Source organism: Schistocerca gregaria, chromosome 2 (genome assembly GCF_023897955.1).
Source record: "Schistocerca gregaria isolate iqSchGreg1 chromosome 2, iqSchGreg1.2, whole genome shotgun sequence".
NCBI lineage: Eukaryota > Metazoa > Arthropoda > Insecta > Orthoptera > Acrididae > Schistocerca > Schistocerca gregaria.
In genome coordinates, this window is record NC_064921.1 from 858,456,453 (window position 1) to 858,479,098 (window position 22,646).

The 22,646-nt window shown below is 44.1% G+C and overlaps 1 long non-coding RNA gene across 1 annotated transcript in view; it reads left to right on the forward strand.

Annotated features, from left to right (window-relative positions):
• Window positions 1-22,646, forward strand: part of LOC126335236 (uncharacterized) — a 945,258-nt gene that overhangs the window by 538,813 nt on the left and 383,799 nt on the right. The window lies entirely within an intron of this gene.

The window sequence follows — 22,646 nt, forward strand, 5'->3', positions numbered from 1 at the left end:
ATCACAGTACTTGTGTACGTATATTTCATTGTCAAAGCAATTCTTGGAAATGATTCTTATTTGTTAGTGTAACAATGTTGAAATGAGTGTCTAGAAACAAAAGCATTTTACTTGCACATGATATTTAGAAAATGCCTTAGGAATCGATTTTACTTAATTACTACACTTATAAAAACAATATTTCTAAGAAAATCGATGTGAAAGACTCCTCACTTTCGATAACAAACTTCACACTTAAATAAAGAAAGAAAATAATTAAAAATTGATAATAGCGTAAAAGTATTCTTCTCTTGTCATTTTTAATTAAAATGTGGAAGAATATAAAAATATAAATTAGTAATACAAACTAGCATAGAACAGAATAACGTAGCTGAACAGTACGCAACAAAATTTAGATAAATTAGAAAATTTGTGACTGACTTAGACAACGATTCAATCATTGCCTAAATTCAGTGCAAAAATTAAGTTCGAGGGGCGGTGATACGTAAGGTGTCAGGCAAATCCAACACCTTCCATGAAAACCCTGACATGATCAGCAAATCCAGTAGTATGTCACGTAGCTGCGAATAAATCGTGACATTAAATTAACCAAAGTAATACGAATAACGAGTGAGCAAATGGAATACCATAGACTAACACAAGAATGCCTAAATGCATGTCGTACCTTCCCACCGTGAGACCGACGCAGTTCCGAGGGGAGAAACGAGAACAGAAGCCGAGAGCAGAACCGTGTTACACTAGAAGGCCCTACGATAAGGGACGGAGTGGACACCCACGTCGCCAGCCTACCTCTAAGACTACCACCCGCACTTTTTAGCGTGAGACTCTTTCGCATTTCTGTTATGTCAAGGACCACCACCCAGCCGATGTTAAAAGCTAGAGACCTCCAGAAAAACAGTATAGATCTTACGATAACACAAAAAGTGCCACTACCACCTGCAAGTTTTAGCGTGAGACTTCTTCACGTGTCTGTTACATTAGGACCACCCGCCAGCCCATGTCAAAAGATAGAGCCCTCCAGAAGAACAGTATAGATCTTACGATAACGCTAAAAGGACCACACCAGCTGCAGGTTTTAGCGTGAGACTTTTTTTGCGTCTCTGTTACGTTGCAGCTGTATCATTATCTCGGGCAAGAAGTTTCAAATCGGAGCATAAAATTCGTCAACGGCACGTCACTAAATACTTGTCTCAAAAGGATGTACAAAATGTAGAAGATATACAGAAAGTGGCGGCTCTTTTCAGCACGTAAACGGCGTCACTTATGACCGGTTTTAATCGCGATTACGTGATCAACACCAATCAGACTGGATGCGAGTATCGGGTGAACATTCGACGGACGTTATCGCATAAGGGAGAAAAACGAATCATTGTCGTAGCTGGTAGTAAAAACAAACTAACGCATTCGTACACGGCGCAATATGTCATCACAGCCTCTGGAAAAGTGTTGCCTAAGGTTTTCCTGTGTTTGCAAGAAACGAATATTACATTTGGTTCTCGGGTTATAGAAGAGGTAAATCGTTTAACGGACTCGTTGAGAAATGTTTACCTTCTATGCTCCAAATCCGGGAAACTGACGAATGCGATTTACAGAACATTTCTTGAGAATGTTTTAAAACCATACGTTTCTGATAACATGTTTGGTCTAATATTGGATTCTTGGAGTGGACAAATTCATACTACAACATATGACGCAATGTTTATAGATGGCAAGGGTCAAACTACGTGCACAGTAAAATACCGCCAAACTGCACGCCTGTTTGCCAGCCGTGTGATGTTTATTTGTATGGCCAGGTTAAAAACTTTATTTCCAGGCTTCAGAATTGCAGTGTGCTTCTGGACTAGCGAGAATTGCACATTCGCTCGGATGCGATAACTATTCACAGCATAATTCATGACCAACTTTCAGCACTGGTTTTGCAGGCAATGATATCGTATGCGTGGTACGCATCAAAAAAAAAAAAATGCAGTATGCTTCTGGACTAGCGAGAATTGCACATTCGCTCGGATGCGATAACTATTCACAGCATAATTCATGACCAACTTTCAGCACTGGTTTTGCAGGCAATGATATCGTATGCGTGGTACGCATCAAAAAAAAAAATGCAGTATGCTTCTGGACTAGCGAGAATTGCACATTCGCTCGGATTCGATAACTATTCACAGCATAATTCATGACCAACTTTCAGCACTGGTTTTGCAGGCAATGATATCGTATGCGTGGTACGCATCAAAAAAAATTGCAGTATGCTTCTGGACTAGCGAGAATTGCACATTCGCTCGGATTCGATAACTATTCACAGCATAATTCATGACCAACTTTCAGCACCGGTTTTGCAGGCAATGATATCGTATGCGTGGTACGCATCAAAAAAAAAAAAAAATTACAGAAAAAGGCATATTTTTAAATGTAAACCAAGTCTGTTTTCCGCCTACTCATCGGAAGGAGCAGTGTAGCTGTCGAAAGATCGCATTCATTAGATGTTCTTGGTGCCGTGAGTTCATTTGTTTCGAATGCTTATATGAGAAGAAACATCCATATATTTGTTCGGAGAAAAGTGAGGGCACGAAGCAGTGACTGGAACAGCCATTGTAAAGTGACCTGGAGTATTATTTTAGTTGTTTACTATCCCAAGAGGTTTGAGAAAATTATTTGCCCACCTTATTACCTTATTACTATCATTAATTATTGATTTACTTACATTATTAACCCTTCTATCCCTATCAATTGAGATATGAAGAAATACAAAAGAAAAGAAGAACATCCGCTAGGTTTCTTCAAGATTCGAACACGGGTTCTCCGATTCCCAGCCAGTTGCCTATGCCGTTGCGGTATCGGTGCTGTCGGCGAAAATCGTTTACCATGTGGGTACAGAAGTGGCGGTTGTGAAAGTTTCTTACCTCGATTTCTGGAAAAGTATGTGTTTTCGGACCCCATACCTGATGATGAAAACCGAGCGAGGTGGCGCAGTGGTTAGCACACTGGACTCGCATTCGGGAGGACGACGGTTCAATCCCGCGTCCGGCCATCCTGATTTAGGTTTTCCGTGATTTCCCTAAATCTCTCCAGGAAAATCCCGGGATGGTTCCTTCGAAAGGCACGGCCGACTTCCTTCCCCGTCCTTCCGTAATCGTCTGAGACCGATGACCTCACAGGTTGGTCTCTTCCCCCAAACAACCAACCAACCAACCTGATGATGAAAAATGCTCTATTTACAATTATCTGTCGATCCCGCCAATTTTGAGTCGATTGCTCGTCATAACCTGTAGGGGTGACTTTCTCAAAAACGTGGGGGTGTTGACCAAAAATATCTTAGATTCCTTCGTTTTAGGTCGTACACAAGCGACCTGCCAAACTTGAGCCCAATCGGTTGGCCGTGTCTGAGGCCTTCCCCTTGTTAGTCTATGTGATCGTCCCAATTAAGTCTGACCTGTACATCTAAGACCTTCTGCATCCTGTGGGGGAAGATGACGAGCTGAGTTAATGCCACAGCAGCGCGTTTTGACCACTCAGTGGATATGAGAAGATGGTGTCACAGCTCCACCATCCGTGTACAGTGTGTAAGGCCAGAGCGAAACGAAGCTTTCCCCTGCAAAGCGAGGTAGTAGAAGAGATAGTACAAGCAGCTACGATGGTATTTCTTATTGAGCAAATTAGGCAGACTACATATCATACATGGCATGGAGGAAGGACGAAGATTTTGCTACTTCTTTGCGACACATCTCCAAACTACATACAGGTACTGCAGTCTGAAGGATATCTGTGTCTCTCAGGGTGCATTCATGTCTATCACCCAAACCTAAGTGGCGAACCTATTAAGTATACAGGTATTGGTTCGTTGGAGCAGGTGGTTCAAGATCGAAGTCTCTTCCACAGACTGGTATAAAGTTCCATCACCTGTACTGTAGGATGACCATATCCAACAGGCCATCAGTTACAGGAGAGGGTTCCTGTACTGTTCCTTCATAAGTAGTTTAATAAATTTTTTTTGGGTTGTAACACCCAATAAGTGTACACCGTCATACACTTTGTTTTTTTCTACCGTGACTTAGAGATCAGTGTCAGCTGCTGAACCTACATTGCCACGTTTCGACCCTCTGGCTCTCACAGAGAATTGAACATCACATGGCATAAACTATACAGCTACAACAACACAGGGTCGTAGAAATAAAACACAGACACAATGTTTCTCATTGACAAAAATGCGGAAGACATTGCAGCAAATGGAAACTGGAAGAATTTGCAGTATTGTAGAGCGTTCCCAACAGCTATTCATCTTCCCATTGACAGGGCAGGGGATGTCTCGGTGCTCCGTTTCGAAAAGCATTGTTCCTTCATTTCGCACTGATGTATATGATTACTGTTCCACTGTTGACAATCGCGGGAAGGCGCTGTTCACACTTACTGGTGAAAAAAATAAAAAAAAATAAAAAATAAGAATAAAAACCGTGTGGGGCACCGTAGCATATGCAAATAGGCCGAGTCTGTAGCAATGAGGAACGCTTACAAATAATTGTATTAAGGTGATGTACATTTTGCAACCTGTGTAGAAACAGAGTGAGCTGAGTTAATGCTATAGACCGTGTTTTGACCACTCAACGGAAATGGGAACATATTGTTGTAGCTCCGCCACCCCTGTATGATGTGTAAGGTCAGCTCCAAACAAAGTCTGCTTCTGCAACACGACTTATTATACAAGACAGGACGAACATTTACGGTGGTGTTTCTTGTTGGGAGAAATAGGAAGAATCTGCATCATACAGGTACTGCAGTCTGAAGCAGATCCGCAACCCTCAGGGTCAATTCCACGCCTGTCACCGAAACATTCTATCATCGTTTTTCTGTACTATCCAACAGAGAAAAATTACGAACTATAAAAGCTCCACTAACTTCATCCGATAGATTTTTACCACATCTTTCTCTTCCGATATATCGAAAACGAATACCGTCTACGTGCTTGCACCGAACATACGCAGCTCTCCTATTAAATATACAGGTGTTTATCCATTGGAGCAGGTGGCCAGTGACCGACGTCACTTGCACAGACCGGTATAAAGTTTCATCGCCTGTGCTGTACGAGAACCTTCTCACACATGTTATCAGTCGCAGGAGAGGGTCCCTGTTTCGTTGTTTGATTCACAGCTTTTTCTGCTGTAACACGCTTTGTACACTGTCGTACATTTCGTTATGTTTTTTTTTCCCGCCACGACTTCGACGTCTGTCAGATTCGAAACTCACATTAACACGTTTGGTCCATTGACTCCCCCAGGTTATTGTCGACCATCATTCACAGGAATTGGGCAGCTAATGGCGTTGTGTTCCGTTTGCTTGTTTCCTCATATTGCTGCCATGCTCATGATCACAGTTTTGGTGTTAACCATTCCCGGAAGGTGTTGCCTCCTCCAATAAGACTCTTTATCTACCTCAAATAAGTGATGTCAGTGAATCATTATGTGGTAATCAAGGGCATACCAGTGGACTGCTGTGATTGAAAAGACACCGCCGATTTAATGTAATAATAAACATCATAATTGATAGTGCGATACGTTTTAGCAACTTTATCGTAATTTCAACACCAGCCAATGACGTGACAGCATGCTTACCAATTTGTAACATCGCTAAACAGCCCCTCCAATACTTTGCAAGTACCATCGCGAATGTAAGTAGATGACTGTGCAGTGCGTGCATTCATTGTTAATTCTCGAACATACACACGAAAGTATACCAGACAGCTACCTACATATGTCTAGCACTTCGATCATAGTGCGTAAATTACGATCTTTCTCATTGTGGGTGGAGTCACAAGGCGTTCTCACATTCTAAGAATAAAGTTAGAGACAAATGTTCAAATTTGTGGGAAATCTTGTGGGACTTAACTGCTAAGGTCATCAGTCCCTAAGCTTACACACTACTTAACCAAAAATATCCTAAGGAGAAACACACACACCCATGCCCGAGGGAGGACTCGAACCTCTGCCGGGATCAGCAGCACAGTCCATGACTGCAGCGCCTCAAACCGCTCGGCTAAGCCCGCGCGGCAGTTAGAGACATAAAGATCTCCTCACATTGTCTTTGACCATCACTCCCTGCAGCTGACCAGAAGTAGACCGCTGCATTCCACGTTCCGTGTAGGAACAGTGCGAACCGAGGCTGTAACTGCTGTCCCGCACCCATCCAAGAGCACAAGCTTTCTCCAGATGTCGAGAAGGTTAGCACCCCTTATCGAAGTACGGTAGATATGAAACTGTTGTGATGATATAACAGATGGTTACGAACAAGATGGGGGCTTTCTGGAGGGACGGAGTTCCTTGCGTTTTACGCAAATCAACTGCGCTATCAATTCTGAAGTATCGTTCTAGTGTCTGGGGTCAGTACCAAGTAGGCACTGGTAAGAGAGAACATAACCACATGCACTCCTAAAGCTACAATGTTCTACACTTAAAACACGCTATAATGTTAGATCGTTGCAGTTTCTGACCTGTTAGTCGTATGGGAAGCAATACTGTTACTATCCCAACGTAAGAAATATTTACAGCACATGACCTACATTCTCCTTGCATGTTTCTCTACGATAAACTATGGTGATAAACTGTAATATGAAAAACTACTTGCTTAAACATCGATTCGTTGTGATAAACGTAGAATAGAGATTTCCAGAGGTGTATAGCTCCCCACTATTCACATACGACGATGGTTCAGAAGTTATACTATGCTCGCATCATATAAAATGATCGTTAGTAACGTAGAATACCTTTTACAAAGAAAGGGACAAAAGCATAGCACCAGTATTTCACATGTGAAATTACCCGTCATTCTACCACTAGCTCCGTAAACAGGACATCTGTCAAGCAAATGTATACACATTGATTATAGTGCCTCACAAGCACCTTAACTTAGAATCACCGCAGTTATGAAACTGAGGACTTGATTTTATGCCCAAGATGCAGTTTTTTTTTTCTTTTTTTTTTTTTCCAGGAAAGCACCAAAGACAGCAGTCAACTCGCGCGTGTCACTATTACCTCAACAGACATACAGAAGAATGTTGCCTCGACGAAAAATAAAACACTGTTTCTTCGGTTCCTGGTGCCTCATCTCACTCATTTCCCACATTCCTCTTGCTGTCGTATACTCGTTACCATGTACAAAAATAGTTCTGCTCCAATCAGAAGACATGCAAGTACTTCCTCAATTTTCCCGAATTTCGGCCTATTTTCTCTCAGTTTATACGTATTTTCCGTAATTTATCGATCTTATGTCACCTCTATCCACTTGAACACAACATCACTTATCTTTCCGTGTTCCAAAATTGCTTGTAAATGTAGTACAGCTGCCAATGCCTAACGCAATTGCACTATTTTTCTTGTCGAGCGGCATAGTATAGCACTGTACTCGAATGCAACCAGTCGCCTCCAACCGCATATTCTACAGTTGCAGCACGTTTCTGTATGTCTGTAACTGTGCATGAGCCGCGGATGGCTCCCAGGTCTCATAGTTGACCCGAGTTAGCGTTCAAGTGTGGATACGCCAAGAGTTATTCCGGAGTGATGTTGGGATGTGGATTCACAATATACCACATCCGGAACAGGATTTGAAGGTGGAAACGCTGAGCATTATTCCCGGAGCTATGTTGGGATGCGGATCCACAACACATCACACGTGAGATTGGGCTCGACGGTGGATCAATCACGTGTTACGTCCGTAGATGTGTTCTGTGTTCGAAGTTGGATCCATGGCGGGAAGAGCACGTAATGTGAATACTGCATTTCCTAACGATGTTCGAAATGGAGTGTCCCACGAGCCTAGCTCCAACTAAGGTTCTGCATTCATAGTCTGTTAATTCCTGTAGAATACCCATAATCACACTGGAAACCTTTCCACATGAATCGCCTGAATACAAATGACAGCTCTGCATACGCACTTTGTACCTTGTCTACGCCATACAACTACCATCTCTTTGTGTGCGTATCGCTATCCCACGACTTTCATCACCTAAGCGTATATCCTTCTTGCTTCGTCTATCATGGTTTATTTTGACACCAAGGTAACAGCATTGCTTCACTTCATTTATATCGTTGCCCTAAAGTTCGATGTTAACCTTGTTATGAACATCTCATATATTATTACTTACTATTTTCGTCTTTCTTTGGCTTGCACTGTGTTGTATTTTATGTTATCTGGGGAACCAGAAACGACGGAGAGGCTCCGCCCCCGCCGCAGCCGCAGTTGTCCACAACCTCACGACGACTACAGCAGTCCCCTTCACCCCTCCACCGCCCCACACGGACCTTTCTTTCAGGGTTATTGGACGGGTCAGCCCCGGTGCCCCCCCCCCCCCTCCCCACACACACACACAAGGAACGTAGGGAACGTCTCACACCAAACGAGTGTAACTCCTCTGTTTGCATGGTAGAGTAATGGGGATGTACGTGCAAGTGGAGAACTTGTGTGTGCAGCAATTGCCAACATAGTGTTGCTGGAGTGGAATAAGGGGAACCGGCCCTCATTCGCCGAGGCAGATGGAAAACCGCCTAAAAACTATCCACAGACTGGCTGGCTCACCGGACCTCGACACAAGTCCGCCGGGCGTATCTGTGCCAGGGACCAGGCGCTCATTCCCAATCCGGAAAGCCATGCGTTAGATCGCATGGCTAACCTGGCGGGCATCTTTCTTTGGCTTACTCTCAGGCCGTATTCCGTGCTCGTCAAAGTGTTCATTTCATTGAAAAGGTCTTGCAATAGTTCCTCAAGTTCACTGAAGATGACAAACCTAGTGAGGCTTTCTGTTGCTATTACGATTAAATGAGACTTCTTCGATTTATCACGCAGGTTACTGAGATATGAGCATATTGCATCTGGCTGCGACCATCTGAACAGGGTGTATGATGGTAGTGACATGGTAAAATACACTGATGTTTACAGACATAATGCACACACGCGTTACTCAATGGCAGTTACTGCGTAAAGTTAGTATTGAAGGAGATGCAGCAGATTTTTTTTCGTCCCACTGATCTTGCGATACACAATGAAGGAATTGAATATACACATATCAATAACAAAAAACGTCTTACTATACTCGTTTACTTTGCGTCACATGATTATAACAAGAGCTGTAATCTCGTTTTGAAGGTCTATGCCACTGATTACTTCTCCTAACCAAGGGCACTTTGAATTGCTGCTTGCAGTTTTTCAGAATCTGAGTCACTGAAAGACAAATCACTTACTTCATTGTCACCGTTGATAATATTGTGAATAACCTTCAGTAAGCACTCCTCATCATCACCATGAACTAACCTCTTCGTCATGCTAGTTGTTTACTAAGTTAAGTTACCACATGATAAACATGGCCTATGCTTCGTTTCTGAATACATTTATGAGCCAACTGCAACAGAGGGGAGAAGAGGTTGTAACAGTTTCAGAGCAGAGAGTCCCATTGTTCTTGATATTTAAACAAACTGGCCACTTGCCTAGTTACCCTTATGAAAGGATGCCACTTGCTTGGACTCTTGTTTTGCTTATTTAGGACATGATTAATGGGTCGTACCTGTCATTATAATTACAATTCATGGCCTTTAACTGCTATTATAATTAGTGTAATTTATAGGCAATATGTCAGTGTTCATGTTTACCCTGATGTCTGAATGCTTTTAGCGTCAAGTGACAACTGTCATCATGAAGACGACAGTTGATGACCCTAGACTGTCGTCTGCCCTCCCCCACTGCCTCAGTGTCCTCCCACCACACCGTCACCTCCTTCAGGGGCTCCAGCATCCAGAGACTGTCATTCATAGTCTGTGCCTCGCTCCAGCAACACCACCACCTCAGTACACTAATTCACCTCAATGCCCTTTAGAGATTTTTTAAGGAATACAGTTGTAAATATGGAACTTGACGCCACAGTGCACCAAAATATTCTCTTTTTACTCTAATATTATAGTAAATAACGTTCCTTCAGAAAAATACAGAACCTAGTAACTAATGTGACATCGCAACAAAAAATACTATCTTTCTACTCTGACACTACAACATTATAATAAATAGCATTGGGATAGATTAGCTATGTACTTTGTTGACTGACACTGTGCTGGGCTAAGACGAAGGAGGGAGGGGGCGGAAAGATGGGTCATGTCACAGCGCCAGGTGGCTAATGGACTGACCAGCGGTGCCCATAGCAGGCAGGCAGATTGCTGGCTGTGGGTAGTCGCACCTTCTTCCACCTTCCTCTTCCTCCCTCTCTGGAGTAAACACATGGACACATGGCCCACTGTCTCTCTTTGTCTCTCTGTCTACGTGATTTGCACCTTATTCAAAGTGCTTAAAGACATGCTGCTGGGTTAGCAGTCAGTATGGTACTTGTGAACAGACAAAGAGAGTGGCCATTATTAAAGCTGGTTGTGCTAAATCAGGCTCACATTTTATATGAAAATAATAAGAAGACAAATGTAAAAAAATTATTTTTATTCCATCTTTTTTTACAATGTTCTCAACAAAGTTTAAAAGACGTTGGACCAAAAGCATCACAGTCTCTATTCAACGGAAAAAATGTAGACAGTTGGTGAAAACAGAGATGATGTAGGCCTACAAGTAAACTCGCCAGTCTGGAACACTAGTGGTAGCTTGATAAATTTATGAGAAATATTACACAAAACAGACGTCAGTTCTCTAGAAAATAGATAGTAATCTGTTGCATTCAAATTATAGTATTCATCCATAAGATGTTTATATACATTTCAGGAATCAATTTGTGGCCCTATATTCCGGGTCGTGTGAGTGAGCTGTTTCGTTGGGGACTCCGGAGGAGCCAAGAGGGCAGTGCGAGAACACGCTGGGACCACTGGCGGAATGCATGCAATGCCGGATGGAAGGACTGTGGTCGCGAGGGTACACGATCTAGTTGTCAACCGGATCCAGCAAACTTAAAGTGGAATGGATTTTAGTCCTAGCGGTGAAACCTCCACCATTGTAAGATCTCGCGATTCTCCAGTGACATGGGTTCGTGTTGCTGCTCGCCGTGTCGCCAAGAGGAAGAGCAGCGAGTGGGGTGCTTGGGGATGGCGGATCTAATTATCTTTCCTCGACTTCTTGTTACTAATTACTGCGTTCTATGTGTGAGTATTTGTTAAGTTCAATCCGCGGTATTTTTCCTGCCTGGTGGCCACCAACGCCCCAGTGACTTGCCCTGGAGGTTAGTGTATGTAACGGCAGTATACGTTTCCTCACCTCGCCGCTGCTGTCTGGTAAGGCGTGTAGTTTTGACAGTTTCCTTGATTTGTAGGTCGGTTGATGTTTCTTCTATTCTGGTAGTAGTGGTTCCTTTATCCTTCCGGACGCTCTAAGCACAGCATTCTGAGTACGTAGAGCTGACCGCCGGTTCCGGCATTGGTGTCGTATTCCATCGTTGCATTGATTATCGGACGGTAGGCAGCTTCAACAGATTATCATCAGTCATTCGTTAGACTGACACTAGTCTGAGTTACCATCTTGTCAAGTGAATGAAACTCTTGGCTGCCTTTCTCATCGCTCGCGAAAGTGTTTTTGGCCTGACCTACTCAGAGGTCGATTCCTAGAGCACTGTCAGTGACTAGCCCTTGTGTTTTAGTATTCTTTTATTATCTTATTATTGTATTACCATCATTTGTCTCATCTGTTTGGTGATCAGTTGCTTGTCCTCCTGAATTAACCTAGTTGTTATATTTTCTGTTTTATTGTATGTTTCTAATTTTTTAAATATAATTGCCATTGTTGGCGTTAAAGTAAGTTTAAACGGTTGTTAAATGAAGCAACAAGTTTACTGTTACCAGTCACCATTTTATTTATTTCCAAGACACGTTTCAAAGGTTTAAACCTCCATCATCGGGTGGATTTACATTAGTTAGTATGACATTTGTGTGTGTTTTGTGTTACGATTTTTTGGAGGAACTTGTGGCACTGCCTTGTGGAGAAACAAGACACTATTTCAGAACATGGTTTTGGATTTCTTCTGACAAAAAATTAAACTGATATCTAATGGTAAACATAAAATAAGTAAAATAGAGTACCTCCAGTGGTCACAGGTTCCTTTCGCTGTCGTAACACATCACATGTATACTGTCACATTTGTAAAACAAATATGGCGTCTGGAATCTGCTGGGTGCAAGGTTCGTATAGCAGAAGAGAAGACATAATCAAAAAGTGCAAAGAATATATTTCGTAACAACATTATTACAGAATAATTATTTAAAGGATTTGGAGGTGTTTGTTCTGAGGTGTCGAATATATATATGTGTGTACTTCAGGTGGCATATAAATTCGATTTCGACAAGTTTAAACAGCTTAACATTCGTACTCGTTTACACAATCAGGTGAAAAATTAAAAGGCTTAAACTTCATACTTGTTAATAACAATCAGGTGAAATGTTACAGACTTAAGTACAATAATTATATTGGCTACAGCAGTAAAATTTTACATAGATGGCAATATTTGATTGGGATTAATAGACAGATGTGAGAGGCTGGAGGCAGAAGGAGAAGAAGAGAGAGAGAAAGTTAAACAGAGAGAGAGAGGGTGGAAAGAGTGATTGTATGAGAGGAAACGCTACATGGCAAGGGGTCTTAAGATTACATGTTACATATATTAGCTGCCTAAAGGTTGGGGTAACACATTGGTTAATGCTATAAAATATGCACACAGATATACAATTTGTGCCGGTAGTTGATGTAGGCCTACATACAGTTCAAAGCTGACAAGGGATACAAGCTGTTGGTGTGATGAATTTTCTGTAAATGAGGTCAATCTCTTGTACTTTCGGCGGCTGTCAATATTTAGGGTAAATATTAGTGTCTCTCTCTCTCTCTCTGTCTCTCTCTCTCTCTCTCTCTGTGTGTGTGTGTGTGTGTGTGTGTGTGTGTGTGTGTGTGTGCATTTTTAAGAATGTAGACAGTTGGTGAAAACAGAGCTGATACTATTGTAAATATTGTCATTTTTGTCATTTAAGATGGATTCTGCCGCAGGTGGCACTTTTAAGTCAATTACCATTTTATAGTTATGGACATTGTCATCATCTGATGGGACATTCGCTGTCAAAGTGGAGTCATTGTAGCTAGGCTCAATACCATATCTTCCAAATCAATCAGAAACAAACGCAAAATAATTTTATTTAAAAAAGCGGATAAAGTACCACTAGAAGCCTTCCTAAAAGACAATTTCCATTCCTTCCGAACTGACTATGCGAATGTAGACGAGATGTGGCTCAAATTCAAAGATATAGTAGCAACAGCAATTGAGATATTCATACCTCATAAATTGGTAAGAGATGGAACGGATCCCCCGTGGTACACAAAAAAGGTCCGAACGCTGTTGCAGAGGCAACGGAAAAAGCATGCGAAGTTCAGAAGAACGCGAAATCCTGAAGATGGGCTAAAATTTACAGACGCGCGAAATTTGGCACGTACTTCGATGCGAGATGCCTTTAATAGGTTCCACAACGAAACATTGTCTCGAAATTTGGTAGAAAATCCGAAGAAATTCTGGTCGTATGTAAAGTACACAAGCGGCAAGACGCAGTCAATACCTTCGCTGCGCAGTGCCGATGGTACTGTTATCGACGACTGCGCCGCTAAAGCGGAGTTATTGAACGCAGTTTTCCGAAATTCCTTCACCAGGGAAGACGAATGGAATATTCCAGAATTTGAAACACGAACATCTGCTAGCATGAGTTTCTTAGAAGTAGATACCTTAGGGGTTGCGAAGCAACTCAAATCGCTTGATACGGGCAAGTCTTCAGGTCCAGATTGTATACCGATTAGGTTCCTTTCAGATTACGCTGATACTATAGCTCCCTACTTAGCACTCATATACAACCGCTCGCTCACCGATAGATCTGTACCTACAGATTGGAAAATTGCGCAGGTCGCACCAGTGTTCAAGAAGGGTAGTAGGAGTAATCCATTTAACTACAGACCTATATCATTGACGTCGGTTTGCAGTAGGGTTTTGGAGCATATACTGTATTCAAACATTATGAATCACCTCGAAGGGAACGATCTATTGACACGTAATCAGCATGGCTTCAGAAAACATCGCTCTTGTGCAACGCAGCTAGCTCTTTATTCCCACGAAGTAATGGCCGCTATCGACAGGGGATCTCAAGTTGATTCCGTATTTCTAGATTTCCGGAAAGCTTTTGACACCGTTCCTCACAAGCGACTTCTAATCAAGCTGCGGAGTTATGGGGTATCGTCTCAGTTGTGCGACTGGATTCGTGATTTCCTGTCAGGAAGGTCGCAGTTCGTAGTAATAGACGGCAAATCATCGAGTAAAACTGAAGTGATATCAGGTGTTCCCCAGGGAAGCGTCCTGGGACCTCTACTGTTCCTGATCTATATAAATGACCTGGGTGACAATCTGAGCAGTTCTCTTAGGTTGTTCGCAGATGATGCTGTAATTTACCGTCTAGTAAGGTCATCCGAAGACCAGTATCAGCTGCAAAGCGATTTAGAAAAGATTGCTGTATGGTGTGTCAGGTGGCAGTTGACGCTAAATAACGAAAAGTGTGAGATGATCCACATGAGTTCCAAAAGAAATCCGTTGGAATTCGATTACTCGATAAATAGTACAATTCTCAAGGCTGTCAATTCAACTAAGTACCTGGGTGTTAAAATTACAAACAACTTCAGTTGGAAGTACCACATAGATAATATTGTCGGGAAGGCGAGCCAAAGGTTGCGTTTCATTGGCAGGACACTTAGAAGATGCAACAAGTCCACTAAAGAGACAGCTTACACTACACTCGTTCGTCCTCTGTTAGAATATTGCTGCGCGGTGTGGGATCCTTACCAGGTGGGATTGACGGAGGACATCGAGAGGGTGCAAAGAAGGGCAGCTCGTTTTGTATTATCGCGTTATAGGGGAGAGAGTGTGGCAGATATGATACACGAGTTGGGATGGAAGTCATTACAGCATAGACGTTTTTCTTCGCGGCGAGACCTTTTTACGAAATTTCAGTCACCAACTTTCTCTTCCGAATGCGAAAATATTTTGTTGAGCCCAACCTACATAGGTAGGAATAATCATCAAAATAAAATAAGAGAAATCAGAGCTCGAACAGAAAGGTTTAGGTGTTCGTTTTTCCCGCTCGCTGTTCGGGAGTGGAATAGTAGAGAGATAGTATGATTGTGGTTCGATGAACCCTCTGCCAAGCACTTAAATGTGAATTGCAGAGTAGTCATGTAGATGTAGATGTAGATGTAGTCCGCAACGCCTAGAACGGGCGTTTCATCTTCCCGCTGCGTCGGAGTATGCTTTGTTGGGTCATCAGAGAGTGTCAGCTGCTACCATGAAGCGGTAGCAGTCGTGAGGGAGGGCAACGTAAGTGGGGGAAGCAGTATCGGCGGCAACGGCAGCGCCATGTTCGCAGGCGTGTGGTGCGTGATCCGGTGATGGATGCATCCGGATAGGAAGTGGACCTCCTTCCTACATCAGGAACAGGTCCCTGGTTGTCCGTTGTAAATGACGATGGCACGGCAGCCGCCGATATAGAGATACAAGGGGACATGTTTTTCTAAGTTCAGTTTAGACCTTCATGTTCAAAGGAACAGACATTGCAGCGACTGCATCCGGAAATGAAATATACTCGCAATTGCGAAATGGACAACCATCAGCTGTATAATGGAATGATGACAGTGAAAATTTGTGTCAGACCCGCACTCGAACCCAGATTTCCCGCATGTCGCGAGTGGTCGCCTTACCATTAGATTATTTGAGCTCTACGCATGGCCAGACTCACTCTTCCACGTGTCGACAACCATGTGTCCACAACCTGTACTTGTACATGCACTGCCTACATTCCTGTACAGGGGAGACATTTTACTTGAAAGTCGCTTGCCTTGTGTCGGGACGGAGCGAGCTGGCCCAGTGGTTAGCACACTGGACTCGCATTCGGGACAGCAACGGTTCAATCCTTCGTCCGGTCATCCTGATTTGGGTTTTCCGTGATTTCCCTAAATCGGTTTAGGTAAATTCCGGGATTGTTCCTTTGAAAAGGGCACGGCAGACATCCTTCTCTATTCCGATGACACAGATGACCGCGCTATTTGTTCTTCTCCTCCATTCAACCCACCAATCCGGTATCGGCGGATAAATATGACATTGCAGACTCCAAAGGACCATTGCATTGCAGTTCGGAACAGCACTGTATTGTATTTACCCGCAGACATAGGGCAAACGACTTTCAATTAAAATGTCTCGTCTGTATGGGAATATACATCATGGAAGTAGAGTACAGGTCGTAGACACATGGTTGAGAAGTATGGAAATTTCGGTCTGGCCTTGAGTCATGCTCGTATGGCCTAATGATAACGCGACCACTCCCAATACGTAGGAAATCCTAGTTCGAATGCCAGTCTGGCACAACTTCCCATTTCCGTCATTGCATTTTCGACACTGCAATTTCATTATTGCATTATGCAGCTGATGGTTGTCCAAATTGGCAATTTCGAATAATTTCATGTATCTACATCTACATCTACATCCATACTCCGCAAGCCACCTGACGCTGTGTGGCGGAGGGTACCCTGAGTACATCTATCGGTTCTCCCTTCTATTCCAGTCTCGTACTGTACGTGGAAAGAAGGATTGTCGGTATGCTTCTGTGTGGCCTCTAATCTCTCTGATTTTATCCTCATGGTCTCTTCGCTCTAGCGCAACAGTGTAACAGTGTAACACATGGCACACTATCAGGTGTGACAGTCTGTTGCTGTATATTACAGCATGGGTTACATGCGCATAGTCCACTTCTCTGCCTGCGTTTGATGAATGTGCAGAAACTTGCTAGACGGCAATGGTGTATCGAACGATGTCACTGGGGACACAAATGGTATCAGACAGTGTTTTCAGACAAATCCAGGGGCTGTTTGTTTAAAAATGGTGGCCGCATATTGGTTTGAAGCAGACAAGAGGAGTGGCACAATGACTGCATTCATGCAAGACGTACAGTGCGACTTAAGGCATTATGTCTGAGTTGGCATCCCTTCGCTCCCAGCTTCAGGGAGTGTTGGCTTTGGTCACACAGCTTGAGGCTGTTGCCAATGGGCCTCAATGTGGGGGTCCGGATGGGGCATTGTCAGGGACGGCCAGCTCGTCTGACGCCTCCCCCGATCGGACTATGGCTGTGGCTGCCCGGGATACTGCCCACATTGAGATTGCCCCTCACCTTTGGTAGAGTGGGAGGTCGTCTCGAGGTGTGGCAGGGGGCGAAAGACATTCCGGAGGCCTGAACGGAAGGCCTCTCCACTTTGTCTGACGAACCAGTTTCAGGCTCTGTCTCACGCTGATACTGATCTCCGGCCAGGACATGGCTGCTTGTCCTATTCCAGTGGTTGCCCCTCAGTCTGCAAGATCTGGGTGGTCGCAGAGGGTGGGCTTACTGGTAGTGAGAGCTCCAACATCAGGCATGTAATGGGGCCCGTTAGGGATATGGCTGCAAGGGAGGGGAAGAAAACCAAAGTGCACTGCGTGTGCATACCGGGGGGAGTCATTACAGATGTGGAAAGGGTCCTTCCAGATGCCATGAAGGGTACAGGTCGCACCCATCTGCAGGTGGTCGCTCATGTTGGCACCAATGACATGTGTTGCTATGGATCGGAGGAAATCCTCTCTGGCTTCCGGAGGCTATCTGTTTTGGTGAAGAATGCCAGTCTCGCTAGCGGGATGAAAGCAGAGCTCACAATCTGCAGCATCGTCGACAGGACTGACTGCGGACCTTTGGTACATAGGCGAGTGGAGGGTCTGAATCAGAGGCTGAGATGGTTCTGCGACCGTGTGGGCCGCAGATTCCTCGAGTTGCGCCATATGGTGGTGTGGTTTCGGGTTCCGGTGGATAGGTCAGGAGTCCACTACACACAGCAGGCGGCTACACGGGTAGCAGGGGATGTGGGTGGCGTGGACTGGGCGGTTTTTTAGGATAGATGGCCTCGGGAAAGTCCAGAAAGGGCAACAGCCTCAAAGGGTGCAGGGAAATACCACAACATGCGGGGACCAAGCAGCAATCGGTATTGTAATTGTAAACTGTCGAAGCTGCGTTGGTAAAGTACCGAAACTTCAAGCGCTGATAGAAAGCACCAAAGCTGAAATCGTTATAGGTACAGAAAGCTGGCTGAAGCCAGAGATAAATTCTGCCGAAATTTTTACAATGACACAGACGGTGGTTAGAAAGGTTATATTGCCTGCAACTGGTGGTGGCTTGTTTGTCGCTGTTAGTAGTAGTTAACCCTGTAGTGAAATAGAAGTGGATAGTTCCTGTGAATTACTATGGTTGGAGGTTATACTCAACAACCGAGCTAGGTTAATAACTGGTTCCTTTTACCGACCTCCCTACTCAGCAGCACTAGTGGCAGAACAACTGAGAGAAAATGTGGAATACGTTTCACACAAATTTCCTCAGCATGTTATAGTCGTAGGACGAGATTTCAATTTACCAGATATAGACTGGGACACTCAGATGTTTAGGACGGTTGGTAGGGGCAGGGCATCGAGTGACATTATACTGAGTGCACTATCCGAAAATTACGTCCAGCAATTAAACAGAGAACCGACTCAGGGAGATAACATCTTGGACCTAATGATAACAAACAGACCCAAACTTTTCGACTCTTTAAGCGCATAACATTGAATCAGTGATCATAAAGCCGTTGCAGCATCTATGAGTATGGAAGTAAATAGGAATATAAAAAAAGGGAGAAAGGTTTATCCGTTTAGCAAGAGTAATATGAGGCAGATTTCACACTATCTAACAGATCAAAACGAAAACCGAAGTGTTTAGAACAATGATTACATTTTGCCAATAAATTAATGATTAGTTCAGCACAAGGAGTGTGCTCCCTGCCGCCGTTGGATAATCAGCTGCCAGCAGCAAGTCGTATAACCCTAGCTTACTTATTTGTTAGATAGTTTAATTAATTTCTTTGCATGTTTTTGGGTACTTGCATTGTTTTATTCATATTTCGGGCGTATTATAGTATTTGAGGGTTGTAGCATCGCGCCTTAGTACCTGAATAGTGTAAATTCGCGTAGTCATCTGTCTTCTGTTTTTGTTTTGAACAGCCAGTGTCGGTTGGTCACAGCCAGTGTGCTCCCTGCCGCCGTTGGATTAGCAGCTGCCAGCAGCAAGTCGTATACCCCTAGCTAACTTATTTGTTAGATAGTTTAATTAATTTCCTTGCGTGTTTTTTGGTACTTGCATTGTTTAATTCATATATTTCCGGCGTATTATAGTATTTGAGGGTTGTAGCATCGCGCCTTAGTACCTGAACAGTGTAAATTCGCGTAGTCGTCTGTCTTCTGTTTTTGTTTTGAACAGCCAGTGTCGGTTGGTCACAGCCAGTGTGCTCCCTGCCGTCGTTGGATAAGCAGCTGCCAGCAGCAAGTCGTATACCCCTAGCTTACTTATTTCTTAGATAGTTTAATTAATTTCTTTGCGTGTTTTTGGATACTTGCATTGTTTAATTCATATTTCGGGCGTATTAAAGTATTTGACAGTTGCAGCATCGCGCTTTAGTGTTTACTTGGAAGATTCTTACTTAAATTGCTTGTGAGTTTCGTGTAGGAGGTGCAATTTGGAGTTTTAGTTACTGTAATCGTAAATTCAGCAGATTGTAGTGCAGTCGTTAGGCATTTGTACAGGTTAGTTCATACATTCTTTGCGTGTTTCCCTTGCGTTATCTAGGCACGGACTCGTGTTTCAGTAACTGTTGTTCAACACCGATTAGAATGAACAGGGACTGCGATTGCTGTGTTCGGATAAGGGCTGACTTGGCATCCCTTCGCTCACAGCTGCAAGCGGCGCTGACTTCGGTCGCGCAGCTTGAGGCTGTTGCCAATGGACACCACTGTGGGGCGCCGGACTTGGGTATCACGGGGATGTCAACCTCGTCCCGTCTGTCCCCAGATCGGTCTGCCACTGTGGTTGCCCCGGTTGCTGCCCGCAGTGGGGCTGAGCCCTCGCCTGTGGTTGATTGGGAGGTCGTTCCAAGGCGTGGCAGGCAGCGAAAGGCGTCCCCAGAGGCTGATCAGAAAGCCTCCCCGGTGCGTCTGACAAACCGGTTTCAGGCAGTGTCTCTGGCTGAGCTAGATGCAGCTGCCTGCCCTGTTTCAGAGGATCATTCTCAGCCTTCAAGGTCCGGGCAATCGCAGAGGGTGGGCTTACTGGTAGTTGTGAGCTCCAATGTTAGGCGCGTAATGGGGCCCCTTAGGTATACGGCGGCTAAGGAGGGGAAGAAATCCAGTGTGCACTCCGTGTGCATTCCGGGAGGACTCATTTCTGATGTGAAAAGTGTTCTTCCGGATGCCATGAAGAGCACAGGGTGCACCCAGCTGCAGGTGGTGGCACATGTCGGCACTAATGACGTGTGTCGCTTTGGATCTGAGGAAATTCTCTCTGGATTCTAGCGGCTATCTGATTTGGTGAAGGCTGCCGATCTTGCTTACGAGATGAAGGCAGAGCTCACCATCTGTAGCATCATCGACAGAACCGACTGCGAAACTTTGGTGCAGAGCCGGGTGGAGGGTCTGAATCAGAGGCTCAGTCGGTTTTCCGACCGTGTTGGCTGTAGATTCCTTGACTTGCGCCATAGGGTGTTGGGGTTTCGGGTTTCGCTGAATTGGTGAGGAGTTCACTACACTCAGCTGGCGGCTACACGGGTAGCGGAGGCTGTGTGGCGTGGACTGGGCAGTTTTTTAGGTTAGCAGGCCTCGGGAATGTACGGGGTGGGCTGCAATGTCAAAGGCTGCATGGCAAATACAGGACGTGCTTGGATCAAGGAACAGTCGGAATTATAGTTGTAAATTGTTGTAGTTGTGCTGGAAAAGTCCCTGAGCTTGAAGCGCTAATAGAAAGCACAGAAGCTGATATCGTTATAGGTACAGAAAGCTGGCTAAAGCCTGTAATAAGTTCTGCAGAAATTTTTACGGAGTCTCAGACGGTGTTGAGGAAAGATAGATTAGGCAGAATTGGTGGTGGAGTGTTTGTGTCTGTCAGTAGTGGTTTATCTTGTAGTGAAGTCGAAGTAGATACTCCGTACGAATTGGTATGGGTGGAGGTTATACTTAACAGCCGAATTAAGTTAATAATTGGCTCCTTCTACCGACCCTCAGACTCCGATGATACAGTTTCGGAACAGTTCAGAGAAAGTTTGAGTCTCGTAACAAATAAATACCCCACTCATAAGATTATAGCAGACTTCAACCTTTCCTCGATATGTTGGCAAAAATACTTGTTCAAAACCGGTGGTAGGCAGAAAACATCTTCCGAGATTGTCCTAAATGCTTTCTCCGAAAATTATTTCGAGCAGTTAGTCCACGAGCCCACGCGAATTGTAAATGGTTGCGAAAACACCGTTGACCTCTTAGCTGATAGAGAGCATCATGACTGATACAGGGATCAGTGATCACAAGGTCGTTGTAACTATGTTCAATACAGTTTCTTCCAAATCCATCAGAAACAAACACAAAATAATTATATAAAAAAAGCGGATAAAGTGTCACTAGAAGCCTTCCTAAAAGACAGTCTCCATTCCTTCCGAACTTACTATGCAAATGTAGACGAGATGTGGCTGAAATTCAAAGATATAGTAGCAACAGCAATTGAGAGATTCATACCTCATAAATTGGTAAGAGATGGAACGGATCCCCCGTGGTACACAAAAAAGTTCCGAACGCTGTTGCAGAGGCAACGGAAAAAGCATGCGAAGTTCAGCAGAACGCGAAATCCCGGAGACTGGCTAAAATTTACAGACGCGCGAAATTTGGCACGGACTTCGATGCGAGATGCCTTTAATAGGTTCCACAACGAAACATTGTCTCCCAATTTGGTAGAAAATCCGAAGAAATTCTGGTCGTATGTAAAGTACACAAGCGGCAAGACGCAGTCAATACCTTCGCTGCGCAGTGCCGATGGTACTATTACCGACGAATTTGCCGCTAAAGCGGAGTTATTGAACGCAGTTTTCCGAAATTCCTGCACCAGGGAAGACGAATGGAATATTCCAGAATTTGAAACACGAACAGCTGCTAGCATGAGTTTCTTAGAAGTAGATACCTTAGGGGTTTCGAAGCAAATCAAATCGCTTGATACGGGCAAGTCTTCAGGTCCAGATTGTATACCGATTAGGTTCCTTTCAGATTACGCTGATACAATAGCTCCCTACTTAGCAATCATATACAATCGCTCGCTCACCGATAGATCTGTACCTATAGATTGGAAAATTGCGCAGGTCGCACCAGTATTTAAGAAGGGTAGTAGGAGTAATCCATTTAACTGCAGACATATATCATTGACGTCGGTTTGCAGTAGGGTTTTGGAGCATATACTGTATTCATACATTATGAATCACCTTGAAGGGAACGATCTATTGATACCTATCAGCATGGCTTCAGAAAACATCGCTCTTGTGCAACGCAGCTAGCTCTTTATTCCCACGAAGTAATGGCCGCTATCGACAGGGGATCTCAAGTTGATTCCGTAGTTCTGGATTTCCCGAAAGCTTTTGACACCGTTCCTCACAAGCGACTTCTAATCAAGCTGCGGAGCTATGGGGTATCGTCTCAGTTGTGCGACTGGATTCGTGATTTACTGTCAGGAATTTCGCAGTTCGTAGTAATAGACGGCAAATCATCG